We start from the raw sequence: 17,612 nt of genomic DNA, 5'->3' as shown, positions 1-17,612 counted from the left end.
GCCCTCAGTGAGGAGGCCAATGACCTCCTCAGGTCACTCACTCTTGGGCAGTCTACCATTTTGAATGCCATCCAGGGTGTAGAAAGGGAATTGCAACACACAAATGCATTCCTGGAGGGCATTCATTCTGGTCAGGCTGCCCTTCATCGAACCCTGCAAACTCTGGCCTCAGCACAGATGGCAGCCATTGTCCCTGTCTCTAGCCTCCCCCCTCCAACTTCCTCCACCCAGACCCAATCCCCTGTACCCCAGCCTATCCCAAGCACACCATCAGACCAGCCTGCACACACCTCACCACACAAGGGAAGCTCAGGCAAACATAAGCACCACACATCCCACAGGCACTCACGCAAGCATCACACACATACAGACACAGCACCATCCACTGCCTCCACTGTGTCCCCCTCCTCCTCGTCTCCCTCCTCCCTCATAGTCTCGTCTACACTCTCACCTGCATGCCCTACCTCTACAGCCACTACGTCCCGCACCAGCACACCCACCACCACACCCTGCTCACGTGCAGTCAGCACCCCCACTCCCATTTACACGTCCCCTGTGTCCTCTCCCAGTGACGCCCCCTCTGAAGATACACAAGTGCAGGCACACACCCACCCAACAGCCATCCACCTCACGACAGCCTCCAGCGCATGCACCTTCACCCAAAGTCACCAAACGTACACCTCCTACAACCACTACCTCTTCCTCCACTCCCAAACCCACTCCAGCTACCCGTCCCAGTGTTCCTAAGAAACTTTTCCGGCCAACCTTGAACTCTTTCCCACCCCCCTCACCCTCTCCAAACTCATAGGTCCCGTACTAGCACCTCAGCCAAAAAATCGCCGGGACCAGTGGTGCCTGTTGCAGGTATGTGGAGTGCACCGGCCACCAGGCCAGCCAGTGTGGCACGGAGCCACAGCACAGCCAGTCCCCCCCCTGTGAAGCACCAGAAGTTGGACAGTGCCCGGCGGGAGAGGGGGAAGACTCCAGCCAGCAAAGCCGCTCACAAGGGTCCCAGGGGTAGTGTCGACTCAGCTGTGACTCCTTCCAAGGTGGGGAAGGGCCAGAAGAAATCTCCAAAATCTGGGAGGGGCAGCACAGCGGAGAAGACCGCCATCATCCCCGCTGCCCAGGAGGCCACCGCCAGCCCAATCGTCACTGGCCAGGAGGCCACCGCCAGAGTCACTGCCCAGGAGGCCAGCCCCATCGTCTCTGGCCAGGAGGACACCGCCAGAGTCACTGCCCAGGAGGCCAGCCCAATATTCACTGGCCAGGAGGCCACCGCCAGAGTCACTGCCCAGGAGGCCAGACCAATCGTCACTGGCCAGGAGGCCACTGCCAGAGTCATTGCCCAGGAGGCCAGCCCCATCGTCACTGGCCAGGAGGGCCCCGTAAGCTACAGCCCAGCTGACCCATGAAGGACCACCAGCCACAGGCCTGCTGGGGAATGAAGGACCGCCTTGGCAACCACCGCTGAACAGGCCAGGGACCGCTGAACAAGGCAAAGGCCGCCATGGCAAGCACAGCTGAACAGGCCAGGGACCACTGAACAAGGCAAAGACTACCATGGAATGCACCGCTGAACAGGGCAAGCACAGCTGAACAGGTCAGAAACTACCAACTCAAGCACCGCCGAACAGGGCAAATACCGCCAAGGCGAGCACCGCTAGCCCATTAGCGGCAGGGGAAGTAACGCAACTGGGACCGTCACAGGGTGAGTGCTGCACTCTGGGCACCACTCCCCCTCCAGAACCAGTGGAGACATGCATCCACTCTGTCTGTCCTGCACAAGATGAAGCACTCTGAGCACCAGTCCCCCTCCAGAACCAGTGGAGACATGCATCCACTCCGTCTGTCCTGCACAGGATGAAGCACTCTGGGCACCAGTCCCCCTCCAGAACCAGTGGAGACTGTTATCCACTTGAGAGACTGTGGCTTTGCACTCCCCAGGATGGTACAGTGGGCAAACCACCCACTTGTGAGACTTGAGAGACTGTGGCTTTGCACTTCCCAGGATGGTACAGTGGGCAAACCACCCACTTGTGAGACTTGAGAGACTGTGGCTTTGCACTCCCCAGGATGGTACAGTGGGCAAACCGCCCACTGTAGAGACTTGAGAGACTGTGTCTTTGCACTCCCCAGGATGGTACAGTGGGCAAACCACCCACTTGTGAGACTTGAGAGACTGTGGCTTTGCACTCCCCAGGATTGAACAGTGGGCAAACCACCCACTTGTGAGACTTGAGAGACTGTGGCTTTGCACTCCCCAGGATGGTTCAGTGGGCAAACCACCCACTGTAGAGACTTGAGAGACTGTGGCTTTGCACTCCCCAGGATACATCAATGGGCAGGGAGCCCCCTCGTGGATCTGCTGTGGTGCACTCATCTGGCTGAGGTGTCCCCCCTTCCCTTCCCCTTGAGGTGCCTGTTGTATTTCTATCTGATGCCCCTGCAGTGTTCTCTCCGTTTTGATCAGGTATCTAGTGTGGGCCTCGCCCATGCATTTTGGGCCCAGTGGTCCATGGACAATGAATGGTGCATTACCTGCACTACTAATCGTGGTGTACATTTTGTTTAATGTGTGTATATATATATATGTATATATTTGGTTACTGTATTTTGATATATTACAATGGTTCAACTCATTTCCTTTTGTCTTTGCATTCTTCCGGGGGGGGGTTGGGGGTTGTTACTGTAATGTTTGGTTATGGATTGGTGTGTGTGTTGTAGTGGGTGAGGGTCGGGTGGGGATTGTGATGTTGGTTGTGTATGTCCCTGTGTTTTTCCCTCCCCCTCCCCTATGTCGTAGGTGCAGTACTCACCCTGGTCTTCGCCGGCGGTGTTGTTGATCCTCGTATAGGAGCAGGAAGTCTATCGCAGGGAGAATATGGAGTTCCTGCTCCATGGTGTCGTCGTTCCTCGTGGGGTGTGTAGAGGTGAGCGTTTTCCCTTTAAAATGGCTGTTTCCGCCGTGTTTTTATCTGCAGTGAATCCGCCCCGGAAAAGGTGGCGGATTGGCCTGTTGTAATACTGTGGGCGGTACATTGTCTTCCGCCTGTCTGTTGGCAGTGACCGCCGCGCTGTTTGTCTGTACCGCCATGGCGGTCGGAGTGTTAAAGTGGCTGTCTTTGTTGGCGGTTTCCGCCACTGTCATAGTTCCAAATATTTTACTGCCGGCCTGTTGGTGGTTTTACCGCCGCTTTAACACCGATCGCCAGAGTTGTAATGACCACCTTAGTGTCAAATCAAAGTCTCTTCAAGTGGACAACAAATGCCATTGTAAAGTAGTTAAGAGGAGTGAGCTAATCATCCTAGTGGAAGATCAGTGCAACAGACACACCAATACGATCACTCAATGACACATACACTCAGATGAGGTAGAGCCACACATCTGAACACTAGCACTGGGCCAGAGACTCCTGTGGTGCTACACCCTGCAACTTTTAAATGTGGTATTGTCATGCAGCTGTCTGTGGGCATGACACCTCCATTACCAAATGGGACTGTTTGATCATGTATTTTGCATCTAAGAGCCTTGCTATGGTTGTTGCAGTAGCAGGACCATTGTCACACCCATAGCATTTCTTCCTGCAAGAGATGTAGGAAACATCTATGTCATCATCATAGCTCAAAGACACACTACTACCCTGGGATTGTGTGGGTATTGCAAGGTGATGCGGATTTGCATTATACACCCTGCAATAAACAAAATTAAATGTGTGTGCCATCACAAGGCAGACTCACTTAAGGAATTGCTTTACCTACCTGCACATTGACTGAATTGTGACATGTATGTGTTAAAATGTGGTCTTTGGTTAGCAGTCAGGTTATGCCCTGTCCAAGCAAGGACCCTCACTCTAGTCAGAGTAAAGGAGAATCACCCTCAGTTAACCTATGAGATAAATAGGCCTTGCAACAGTGAAAACCGAATTTGGCAGTATTTCACTATCAGGACATGTAAAAAACATGTGTGCATGTCCCATCTTTAACATACACTGCACCCTGCCCAATTGTGCTAGCTAGGGCTTGCCTTTGGGGTGCCTTGCATGTATTCAAAGGGAAGGTTTAGGCCTGGCAAGTGGGTACACTTGCCAAGTCAAATTGGCAGGTTAAAACTGCACATACAGACACTGCAGTGGCAAGTCTGAGCCATTTGTACAGGGCTACTCATGTGGATGGCACAACCAGTGCTGCAGGCCCACTAGTAGCATTTTTTTACAGACCGTGGGCACCTCTAGTGAACTGTACTAGAGATATACTAGTAAATAAAATATGCCAATCATGGAAAACCAATTACACATACATTTTACATAGGAGCATTTGCACTTTGGCACTGGATAGCAGTGGTAACGCGCCCAGAGTATCTAAAACAGCAAAAATAGAGTCTAGCATACATCATCAATAACCTGGGAAAAAGAGGCAAAAAGTTAGGGGAGACCACGCCAAAGATGCTAAGTCTAACAGTATGTATTGCAAATAGTGGGTGGCCTACCATTGTTACCATTGTATACTATTGTTAATCCATTGAGGGAGAAGTACATGAGCATAGAAATAGCGCTCAACAAAGACACACTTGCTCTGTGGTCAGAGGATGCATCTGGTGTTGCAGGTTAGTGAGTGATGTAGCAGAGATGGAGCTGATGCAGTGCAGCCTCATACTGTCAGTGAGGATTATAGGCCAGTGGAACAGACTCTGCACATGGTGTGTTATGGGGACGGTAGAGGCTGTATGTGACACAACATGAACTGGAACATGGAACTACCAGTATTCTCTTCCCAATTCATGTTAATTTTCCCTTACATGGACTTGCCAAATGACACAAAGGGGCCAATAAGACAACGCTGGTGCAGCACCTGGGACTTGATTAATAGAAAGTGAGCACGCCTTTGCATCATTTTCAGACACAAAAGCAACGCAAATTTAAAAATCATGAGTTTGATATTAAAATTGTGCTGCATATGCATCACACAATGATGCAAGGGCGGAGCTAGCCTTTCATCAATCCGGCCCTAGTGCTGCCCCACATGAAGTCTGCCTCTTGGCACACTTCTGACAACATCATGTGTGGGCCGTCTATACAAAATGGCGCAACATGTTGTAAGGGGGAGTTGTGTTGAAAATACATGACAGTACCCTGGCGCTTTGCAAGACTTACATCTCAAGTACTTAAGCTAGTCCTGCAAGGCACCCAGTATGGCTCTTGTGAATGTCTGCAATGATCATTCTTTGAATATTTCATGACTGATGTGGCAAAGTTGTCTCATTGAATCAAAAATGCCATATTCTTTGTCCCCTTAGGGCCGGTAAACCCCATTTTCAAACATAATGGCTGGGCTCATGTGCATGAAATGTTGACAAAGTTGTGCTATGCATGCATTGCCCCACTTTGTTGATACAATACTGGGAAAAATGGTAGGGTGGCGATGCCTTAGCGTTTCATACATTACACAATGCCGGTGCACAGGTGATGCTATGGGTTCTGAAATGTATCCATTTATGATGGTTGTGCAGGACTCATCAGACATCTGACCTGCATTGGTTTCATTGTTGGACTAGTAAACTCCATGCCTGAACTGGCGCAGAGACTCTTCATACCAGTTGCAAACAACCCGTTCACAAGTATTGCATGTAGCACTCCACCTTATCTGCTTCTGTCATTCAAAAGTAACAGTTAGTATTATTCCAATGGGAGACTTACCAACAGTTCCGCCAACCTTGATCCCCAGGTGATACAGCGGATCCTGCTCCCTGGCCATCAGATCTGCTCAGCGATGCTTCAGCTAGTGGTCATTCCGGCCTGTATTGTAGACAAGCCTCAGGTGGTGGAGCACCTTGCTGCACCACAGCTGCCTGGCCTCTGTCCAGTAGCCGAGGATCACCCGGCCACCCATTTGCAGTATCATTGGCAGGTAGTGGGCGACTAGCCATACAACACCTTCCAGCTCATCCGCAGACATTCTGCTCATCCTCCCTTTGCCAGACATGTCGAGAAATGAATGGAGTTTACCCCAAAAAATGATGATGATAAATAAAAGGAAACTTAATCCCATTAACCAAACCAAACTATCCCAACTAATTAACTACCCTGGGCAGACACACCACAATACAGCTACAAAACTGAACAAAGACTACACAAACTGCAACTTCTCTGACTAAATCCACACAAAATACATAGGACACAGCACAAGGAACACCGCAAATTTGCAATCACACTCAACAATTGACCACCAGCTCCAATACAGAACCACACACAGTCACAAAAGAACAGACTGTAAAGAGAAAGTGAAACTACAACCACTGTACCATGCTTGTAGACAAGATTTCCTGTTACATCACTTTCTGGGCATGTGCGTCATGTTTTTTAGTTATGCGTGTTTTTATTTGACCCATTAGGTTTATGCATCATTTTATTAGATGCATGACACATACACATCCTTTATATTGACGCATGGTCCAGGTGTCAAAAAGCCTGTGGGCATCCGATTGAGTTTCTAGGGCTAGGCATCATTCTGGTGACATGACTTGTATTGTACAAACGCATGTGTGAAAAATAACGATGCATGGCGGGTATGCGTCAATTTCACACAATTTCACACAAGGCTGCATTAAGAAGAGTGTGAACATAGAATTCCCACGAAGGGCCAATGTGTCATTTTCTTCACCTTGGTGGATGTTTTTGACGAATTTATCATATTTTTTGCCTCATTTCTTGTTTGAATGGCTTTTTTGCATTGTCCTTGAGTGCATCCTGATTCACCAAACATATGCCATGGGCTGTGCTGTAATGTGGCCACATGTGGAAGTCCATGCAGCAATGTGGTAAGGCAGTGATTGGTCGGTTCCACCAATAAGTGTGTTCCAGAGTCGACAGCATGCAATCATTCTCATGACGTGCATATATATGCATGTGTACGTACAGTATGACCACATACATTTGGCACATGTGTGCTCTATGTCTAGATAAGTGTAGATATCTGAATGTGTGGGTGTACCACATAGTAAACTCTGTGACAATATTGTTTAGACATACCCATAACTAATGATTTGAGTTGGCCTTACTCCAACACATGCTCAGTGATGTGTCACCCATTACCGTTCGGACACAGAGTATTCAGTGTACTGGACTTGCTGTAACATCGCATTTCCACTGATGAGTTACGTGGCATTGTGTGTTGACTCTGTGGTTTGTAGTTGGATGTTCCGTCTTGTTGCTCTGGTGCATGTGTGGTAACCATGCATCTCAGTTGCTGGTGATGTCATGTACACCTGTGTTAGTGATACATGTTATATGTCATGTGTGTGTAGAAACAAGTGTAAGTGCATTTTGGTAACACATTACGAGACTGGTATCTGAAGGGGTTGTTCAAGGTCACATTACAATCTTACAGCATGGGCAGATATTGGAATATGACTGTTGCATATGCAGTCACATTACTGGCACCTAAACAGTTTGTATGTGAGAACACATGTGGAGAGAATATATGAATGTCACAGGAGTTTTGATACCAATGCCATCATTGTACTGCTAGGTTGGTTTCTGCCCTGAATCCTGACACTTTACAATGCCAGGGCCATTATGGTTGAAAGTGTGCTGAGATATGTTATATATGTGTGGAAGCCTCCAAGTGGATTCTTGTCTTGTTCATGTTTCTCATTACTGTCACATACTCTGGTGGACCACGGGGTGCCAGTGTTGCAGTGTGGCATAGTTTGCAGGGCTATTCTCCATCATCACTGTGTGGGTATGAATGTCAACTGAAACACATGTTTGTTTGAGAAGCTGCAGGTTCCTGGTGCTCCACTTTGTTCTTGCCCCTGTGCAGATACGTCAGGCACCTGACTATATCATATGTTGATATAGTCAGGACAGTGGTCTGTGGCTTGACAAAACTGGGATCTCAGACATTATTGTTTGGAACTCAGCAGCCAATACTGACTCCCCAGTGGTGTACACATGCACAAATGTGTTCATACAGACCAGAATGTGCTGCTTTGCGGCACTTGATGTCAGGCCTTCCCCTCTCAGCTACAGTGCTCAGATGTTTGCACATGTAGCACATGTCTCATTCATGGGACTCACTGTTTGTTTCCATGTGCAGCATGTGTAGGGATTGTATGAGTGTAGTGATTTCAACAATCAACTAATGGCATTGTACAGATGATGTTGTACGTAAGAGGCTCATGTCATGGTGGCAAGTGAAGGCCAATTATCATGTCATGGTAGTGCCAAAGATGTTGGAGTCATGTACGTACTTTGCGAGCCTCAATATACATATGTGAAGGATAGACCTGCAATCATTGATGTGTTGCACTGTCTGTTTTGGATTATCTCTGTTCATTTCAGTGGGTATCTTTGAGCTGTCCATCCACACCCTACATGAAACATGGTCATGCAATTCTTCCAGCAACCCACAATCTAGCTGACTCTAACCATGACTGAACGTTGTAATGGTTAGAAATCATCTCAGGTCTGTATTCATCTCTTGGAACAACCTACCTACATAGCTAGGTGTACTCCCACTGAATGTGATGTTGGATATCTGATTGTATTGGACATTGCAACGCATAGTAGAGCACCCACTCCAGATTGTGCTTTTGGAATCCAAAACATGTATGAGACAAATTTTTTGAGTTAGTACCATGCAATTGTTCTTATCATGAGTGGGACTGTGTTTTGGTATTTGATGTGTTATGTTGTCATTCAGAGCATGCTATTTGAAGCTGCATACACAGGTCAGGCATTGCTGATGATGGGCGAACTGTTGCTACCTAGGAAATACAACCGCACATCTGTCTCCGTATTTAGATATGTACATTCTGAAGACATGTGTGAAGACAGCATATTTGTCTGACGTGTGTACATCTTTGGTAATAGTGTGTATAACACACTCTGCCTACATTCCATCCAGAATATGCTTTCATCACACATTTTTAATTTAACTCATTGCTTTTGTCAATAGTTGTTGTATTTGTATAAAGGACCTGCAGCCCTAGCTGCATAAATTATCATCCAAGCCAATGTGCATGCCACAGACGTTGTGTGCAATAAGTGCGGTCACGTTTACCCTGTGTCAAGTTTATGCCCCATGGCAGTGGCAGACAGAATCCCATGGATAGACTGTTCAGGCTCAACTTCTTCCACTGGTTACTATTCCTGGGCAAATCATGATAACCATAGTTAATGATGAAGCCCCCCTCATCACACATGTTCCATGTTCCATGCAGCCATTGCAACTATCACACTGAGTTGTGGCAGTGTTCAGTTCCAAAATTACTTAATTTCAAATTTTTGACATCCCCTACCTTATGTGTGGACCCCTTCCATACATCATATTAGGCTATGATGTAGTTGGGTGTGATGGGCAATTAAATAGCAAGTTGGCAAAGTGAATGTACAAAATATGTAGTGGTCCATGGATTGTGTCCTTCAGTTGTCACATACTAGTGATAAGGCTGAAAGTGATACGTGTGATGGTGGCAGCATCATCTATAACATCACATGATGTTGCTACAATACTTGTCAGTTTAGTGTTTGCTACATGCTCCGTGAGCTGAGAGTCACATTCCTATGGTATATGTTGTAGAGATGGAACAGACCAAGGCAGGATTGGTGGAAAAAAGTGAACTATTTATTTACAAATTTTACATGGAGACTTCTGTTGTTCTAATGTATAAAAGTTGTAAACAATAGGTTGTCTCCGGCATACCCCAGAAGCTGTTTTGTGCTCTTCCCCCTCCAATCGTCAGTACCATCGTCCTCCTGCAACCTGATCGTACAATGGCACGTTCATTTGCACACGTATATTGTGCAGGATGGCACATGTGAGGATTATTTTACACATTGGGTGGGGCATAAAGGAGTCTGCCTCCTGTGAGGTCCAGGCACCTGAATCTGGAGTTGAGTATGCCAAATGTCCTTTCCACTACATTGCGTGTCTGACGGTGTCCCTCATTGTAGGCACACTCTGCTGCTGTGTTAGGGTTTGCAAATGGGGTCATCCCCCATGGCTGTATTCCATAACCCTGATCCGATCCAGGGAAGAGATGAAAGTTGTCATTAAAGCTTAAAACAGGTTTTGTATGTAGCATGGCAGTTGTTTGTTGGAGTTGGTTGTGACTTAGACATGTTTGTGGTATGGTGTGAGTTCCTGGCCTAAGTTTTACTAGCACTGTGTGGTTGGACATTACAATCTTGGGTATTGGCTCAAAGATCTGGGACATATCATTTGGATTCCTAATTGATGCTCAGTATGTGTGTACCATTTGTTGTGTCGTGCATCTTTGTAGCAGTGTGCTATTACTAGAGGGGACATGACAAATCCTTGCACCACAATGGGGTCAGATGTAATGACAACATGGTAGCCCTACAAAGCCTGGATATCCCAGCCATTTTAACATGTGGCAGTACAAATGCAGTGCAACACTTAGGCTCATTTGGAAGAGTAAATGACAGAGCGCAACACTGCTTCAAAATTGGCAGCGCTGTGCTGCATTATTTTTTATTACACAGGAATAATAACCCTGTGTTATATGTTACAAGGCAACCCTGTGTTGTCCCCTGTGCGGGTGCCAAATATGCAGCCGTGCACCAATGCTACAAACCTCGCACCAGGGTGCTTGGATGGCTGCCCTGTGGGAGAGGATAAATCTGTGCAGGAAGGGACACCGTCCTATACACATACTATCTTCATGGGCAATATGCTCTTTCTGTGTGGCACATTCATATGAGGTCAAATCACAGTATATTTCCTTATTGAAACTTGCAAATGCCACCCCTGGGGTGGTGTTTGATGTTGGCACTGCCTCAGGTTTTAGGAAACACCTACATCTGTGTCAGCGTCGCCATGCTATGTGTCTTGCGGTGACACACCTACGGCAACACACATTGCATGCCCCTTCCACGCAAAGTGCTGAGTGGGAGGAGCCCTATTTACAAAGTGGCATCAAGTCACAAAAGAGTGGTCATCCACCAACTTGTAAATGCAGTGGAGGGCATGACAATGGCACTAGGGCCCTTTACACATGACCCTTAGTGATCTTGAGTGGCAGCTAATGTTTATGCCAGCCATTAGGTGTACAAGGGTGTGTATCCCATTGTTTCAGGATGATCAGCATTCTTACCAGTGTTTCTCCAATCTTCCAAAACATGAATCAGAATTTATACTGTCAACACCTGCACAGTGCAGGCTATGGGATTGGGCACAGCTACTTTACAAATGTGTCCCTTAGCACAGTGCATGTAAGGTCAGTGATGTCCTCTATACTCAGGGTCCTACTATGGCATCCATGATCTGCATTGTTTAACAGTGACTCTGCCCATGGTGGGCCATTTATTGTCTATGGTACAGACATGATGGTGTTGTGGGTCAGTAAGTGGTGCATGTGAGGTGTCACTACAGTAGGTGTGGTGCCACATCTCACGAATCTGGCACATGGTATTTAATGGCTGTAAATTTGGTATTTCAATGTGTGTGACCCAATCCATCAGGCAGATGTATATGCACACTACTGGTAAGTCAGGTATGTGTAGATGAGATGTAGTTGGTATTGGCACCATTTGTTTGGCATTTGATGTATGTTCTGCCAGAGACTTGCGCAGCATAATTTAAGGGGCTGTGCCCATGTGTGACTTTCTTTACATGACCATGATGTATGCCATTGACATTGCTGTGCTATTTTTTGTTTGGTGTAATGTGCGACGTTTATTTAGTAGCCAACCTGTGGGCACTTGTAGTGGTTTGTGAACATCTTCTGTTAGCAAAGGGTGCATAGTTCCACCTGTCCTTCATGTGGTGTGCCTGTCAAGTTGTGGGTGTGTTACGTACATGTGGGTGTATATGTTTGTGCTTCAGGGTTAGTGTGTTGTGTGAATATTGCTATGTTTTTTTACTTACCCACAAATAGTCCATTGCCATATTGGCCAGCCTGGACTCTGACCACTTACTTGCATCTATAATAAATATCCAGTATCACTTGTTTTGCCGGACTTCAACTCAATTCCTGAAATACTAATTGGATCTACTACACGGAATTTTACTCTGGGTGTGCCCTGGCCTTTGTGTCTTGGTTAAAATGTTGGTAAATAGTCCACGGTGGTCCACTCTGGCCTGCACATTTATGGAAACCACATGTTTCTGGTTCCTGTATAAATGTTCTGTTGCTACAGGTGGGACAAGTCTGACATGGGTGTTGTCCATTGCACCTAGCACATGTGGAAACCCAGAAATTTGGTAAAAGCCTTGTTTTATCTCCTGCTCCATTTGCTGGGTGTTAGGGAAGCAGATGTGGTGGGGTGTCAGGGAGATGATTGCATCTAATACCTTCAGCAGGAAGACCAAGAAAGACGGCTGTGACACCAGTGCACCAGCTGTCTGGAATGAGCCACTTGCCATCACATGCAGCTTTGTGACAGGTGGTATGTTATGTGGTGTCTGCAGCCTGGCTGTGTTCTGTGGCTCAATGTGGTGCAGCAGGCATAGCATTGCTTGCCAGTTGAGATGGTAAGTCCTGATGAGATCTTATTCCCTGAGGCCAAGGACGGCGGTCCTGTTCCAGATTATCCTCTCCTGCCTTCTGCGTTGCCCTTGTGGGTGCCTTAGTGGGGGTTGTGGTTGCTCCGGTAGTGGTGGAGGATGCTGTTGTCATTGCTGTCCTCTGCGTCGTGGCCCAAGCTGGAGCAGTAACACTTCCATCTTGTCCTGTGGGTTGCCAATGTTGCTTCCATGAGTTTCCCTTAAGTAGTGGTGTGTGGGCCTCATTTTAACGCCTGGTTGGACCCAGGCATTAAAATTTTACGCTAATTGGATTTAACGTTATTTTTTCACTCTGCGTCTTAGTTGCACGTCATTTTTGCGTTGGGGGTTAAATATGGCGCTAGGTGGTTAGCGTAATTTTTTGGACGGGAATGCCTAACTTGCAAATCATTGTCGCAATCAGATGCAAGGTGTTTTTGCACATCCAAAAATGACATAAACTCCTATATTTTGGCGCTATACAGGTCTACTGCCAGAATATAAATATAGAGTTAAGTTTGCGCTGAATTAGCATTAAAGTATAAATATGCCCCATAAATAGCTCATCTTGCACTTTACAGAATATCCGAATGAGGCTCATCATTTCCTAGCTTTGAAATCTTCTCTTGTGGCAACATTTAGGCTTATGACATTGGCTGTAAATTCCAAATTCCACAGTAGTAACTTCTGCCAACATACTGCTGCAAAGGCGAACATCCGTCTGCCAGATTATGGCACACACACACAAAACTGACAGAAAACAGCCACAACCACAAATCCACCAGACCCATTGAACATGATAAACTGACAGATCTATCACCCATACCATTACGCCACCAATACTATGCCCTCCAAATAATGACCCATGAATCACCACAGTGGACTTTCACAACGGTAAACCATTGGTGGTGAACACTGCCACAGCGGACACACAAATACTAAACAAGACAACATTATCCAGAACAAAACCCCCCCACCTGACACAAATACACACACCCCACACAGCAGAGGATCGTGGACAGGGTGAACACCATGGATCAACATCCACAAACAAGGGACAACAGCAGGAAGAGGTGGAACGACCTACAGGGGAAGGTGTGTTTCATTTCATCAAGGCACCAGCTCGCTGCAGGAGGAACACCACAAGGAGATCAAGAAAGAATTGCAGGCCCTGAACACCACCATGGTCTCCATTGCAGGGGTGCTGGGTGATATGGCCACAATCATGAGGGACTACACATCAAACCAGAGGACCCCTTCCACTAGCCAGAGGACCCACAAGCCACCAGCACCCCTCCCCCTGCAGAAGGTGAACCGCCCTACAAACGATCCTTGAGTGTCATTGGAGGTACTACAGGATCAAATGTGACCTGTTTTCCACATCCTCCTTCTCTTCCTCCTCCTCACTGTCCTCAGTGTCCCCTGCTGCCACAGCTGCCCGTCACCCCCCTCCTCCTGCAGATAAGATACATGCCACTTGAGTGCCAAACAGTGCAACATGCAGCACATAACAATGATTCTGCAGACCTTCTTAGGGGAGTAGCATAGGGATCCACCTGTCAGATGGAAGCACCTGAACTTAGCCTTCAGGAGCCCGAAGGTCCATTCGACAATCCTCCTGGTACACCCATGAGCATTATTGTACCTATTTTCAGCCCCTGTTCTCGGATTTCTAACAGGGGTCATGAGCCAGGATAGGTTTGTGGGTAGCCGGAATCACATGCAAGAAGTAAAGCACACATTAGCCCTGCACAATGGCATGGGCTATGACTACTGAAGGCATACACTAACATGCGTTGGGTGGGGACTCAGGCTCAACTATTAGCCACACTCTGGGGCATATTTATTCCTCATTTGTGATGATTTTGTTTAACTCAAATTCAGCACAAAGCTAACTCCATATTTTTATTTTTATTTTAGGCATGTCTAACATCAAAATATTGTAGTTTGCACCATTTTTTAGATGCGTGAACCTACCTTCTGTCAATGAGATGCAAGGTATGCGTTCCCATCTAAAAAACTGTGCTAACCCCACAGCCCCATATTTATTCCCCTGTGCTAAAATGATGCACGGGTGGGAGGAGGGGCAAAAGAATTGTGCAAAGCTTGCTTTGCCCCATTATTTAACGCCTGGGTCATACCAGGCACTAAAGGACCTGTGGACCCAGTTCTATGGTTAACCACCATGGAATGTGTCCACAGGTGCCCTCCTCAAGCCCCAGGAACACCCCCACCCATACCATAGGGACACCGGACGATGGGGGGCCCCCATTCCAGTAAGTAGGGTAAGTATACTGTAGGTAAGTATTTTTCTTTTTTATTGAAAGTGCCATTGGGGCCCAACTTGGGGCCCCTTTCAGGAAACAGGGTGCAAAAGCCATGCCCAGGGGACACTGGTCCCCTGTGCTGGCCATTGGGGTGGTGGACATGACTCCTGTCTTTCCTAAGACAGGAGTCATGTGGTATGGATGGTTTTGCATTAGTTAATGAAGCTAGGCTGGTTAGAGTCATCTTTTATTTTTACTCTAACCAACCTAACGTCATTTTTTAGTGCAAAACCTCCTTCTCCCATACCTCCAGCCCCACCCGGCTAACGTCATTTTTTCTTACACTAGCCCACCCTTTGCACTGGCTTGCACCATTCCAAAAATAAGGCGCCCAGCTGGTGCTCAGGAATGGCACAAGCCGGTGCTAATCTTTTTGGTACAAAACTGTGTTAGTGCAGTTTTGCACCAAAAGGTATAAATATGCCCCTCTGTGCTTCTGTACTTGTGCCATCAGCTGTGGGACACTGCTATTTCTCAGGATAAAGGCATCATGCACCAACCCTGGGTACATGGCAGAGACGTGGGAGATGTATTGGTCAGCAAGGCACAACACCTGGAGTGAGTGGAAACTCTTCCAATTTCTGTACACTTGTTCATTGGCCCTGGGGGGTACTAAGGCAATATGGGTCCCGTTGATGGCCCCGATAACATGTGGTATATGTCCCATTGCATAGAATCCGGCCTTCACAGTGGGTAAATCATCTACCTGGGGGGATGCGATGTAGCTGCACATGTTTTTGAGCAAGGCTGCCAAAACCCTTGCGAGCACATTAGAGAAAATTGGCTGTGACATCCCTGCAGCCAAGCCCACTGTCACCTGGAAAGAGCCAGTTGTCAGGAAATGGAGCAATGAGAGTACCTGCACAAGAGAGGGGATTGTTGTGGTGCTACGGATAGCAGGTATCAGATCAGGCTTCAATTGTTCATACAGCTCTATGATTGTGGCCCTGTCCAGATGATAGGTGAGTATGATGTGCGGTCCTCCAGTGTAGCCAAGTCCACAAGAGGTCTGTACAAAGGTATTTGTCTCCTCTATTCCACCACAGAGGTTGGTACCTAAGGGACCTAAATGTAAGAAAGGAGTGACAACAGGAACCATGAACACACTACAGCAGTGTACACAGAGAATGCTTGTATGTTGGACACTGGAATTGTGTAGGTGTGCACATTTGACTACAAAGGAGCACCTATCAATCTTTTAATGTGTACCAGCATTAGAAAACGGCACCTGCCTGTATTCATGGACAGGTGGAAGTGACCACACTCCACTGGCGTTCGCATCATGGCAGGAGGAGGTCTGCACCTCAGTGCAATTTTTCATTGGCTAACATGGCCCTCTATGGAGAATGGGAACCAAATATGATCAACGCTGGAGGTAACAGTGTTCACTGCCGTGGACGTAACTGCCATTTCCTTTCTACCACTTCACTTGATTCCTGACTTTCAGCAGGATGACATCTCCACTGTGTGTGCTGCTGTGATCCATGCCTGGAACCTGCCATGGCTCATGCAACAGGGGAAAGGGCCCCAGCCTTCAAGTTGGAGGAGTTGGAGAGCCTTGTGGATGGGGACCTACCCCAGTATGAGCAGTTGTATAGGCCTCTAGATCAATAGGTGAGCACACCATGGGTACGTTGCATGCAACATGGCTGCATGTAGATGTGTGTGTGCTGACAGAGTGTCAGATGGGGTGTGGCTGGTGGCAGCGCTAATGCAGGGGTATGAGTCATGTGTATGCCTGATGAAGGGATAATGCCTTTTGAGGGCCAAATGTGTGACAGGCTGGATTGTCTGGTTCATGGTGTCCCCCCTTCAGTGTTTCCTCTGCAGGTCAGCGCCCATCAGAAGAAGTTGTGACAATGCATTGCCAAGGACTTGTGGATCCTGGGGGTCTATAGCAGGAGGCACACCCACTGTAGGAAATGGTGGGAGGACCTGAGACGCTGGGCCCGGAAGACTGCGAAGGCCCAGAGGGGGATGACCTCCCAACGAGGGAGGGGTGCCCCTCAGAACCTGACCCCCTGAGATGGCCCTCATTCTGGCAGTGGCCTACCCAGAGCAGGATGGGGCTTGAGGGCGTCACAGTAGCCACAAGGGGGTGAGTACAGTGTGTTTGTCAACCAACTCTCTTGCCTGGCATGGGATTTGGGTGCAGCGTACTTGTCAGTGGATGCCCCAGTATGCCAGTTCAGACATTGCTGCGTGGTCCAGCTCAGATGAATAGGGTGGAAAGCATGTATTAGATAGCTAGGTAGGTGGCTTCCCATCTCAGACAGGGCTTGGCTAGTCTCAGCTGGTGTGTAGCTCGAGGTGTTTGGCTCCTACCTGCTGTGGTAATTAGCCAATGGTATGCCAGTGTGGTCCATACTGCCCATTCTCAGTCTCAGTGTGTGACAATGATGTGTCTGCCATCTGTGCTATTAGTGCTGAAATTGACCCTGTGCTCCCTTTCTCTCTCCCCTCCTCTCTCCTTTTGTCTGCCTATCCTTGTGTGCATTAGCATCATCTGGCGAAGGAGCATGGGCACTGGTGAGTGACGGAGCTGCAGCCCACAGTACCCAGGAGGCAGAGACAACCGACGCCGGGGGGACCAGTGGGACGTAGGGTCAGGGGAGCACCATGGCGGGGACAGGAGGTGATACCACTGACTCTAATTCATCCTCCCATGGGTATTTAAACAGGGCCTTTGACCCTACCACCTCAGACACTTCTGAACAAGATGCCACTGGGAAGAAACTCTGAACCAGAACCTGCAATCTGCCAAGAGGAACTGCC

This window comes from Pleurodeles waltl, chromosome 2_1, assembly GCF_031143425.1.
Source record: "Pleurodeles waltl isolate 20211129_DDA chromosome 2_1, aPleWal1.hap1.20221129, whole genome shotgun sequence".
Classification (NCBI taxonomy): Eukaryota; Metazoa; Chordata; class Amphibia; order Caudata; family Salamandridae; genus Pleurodeles; species Pleurodeles waltl.
Note: the sequence above shows the minus strand (reverse complement) of the source record.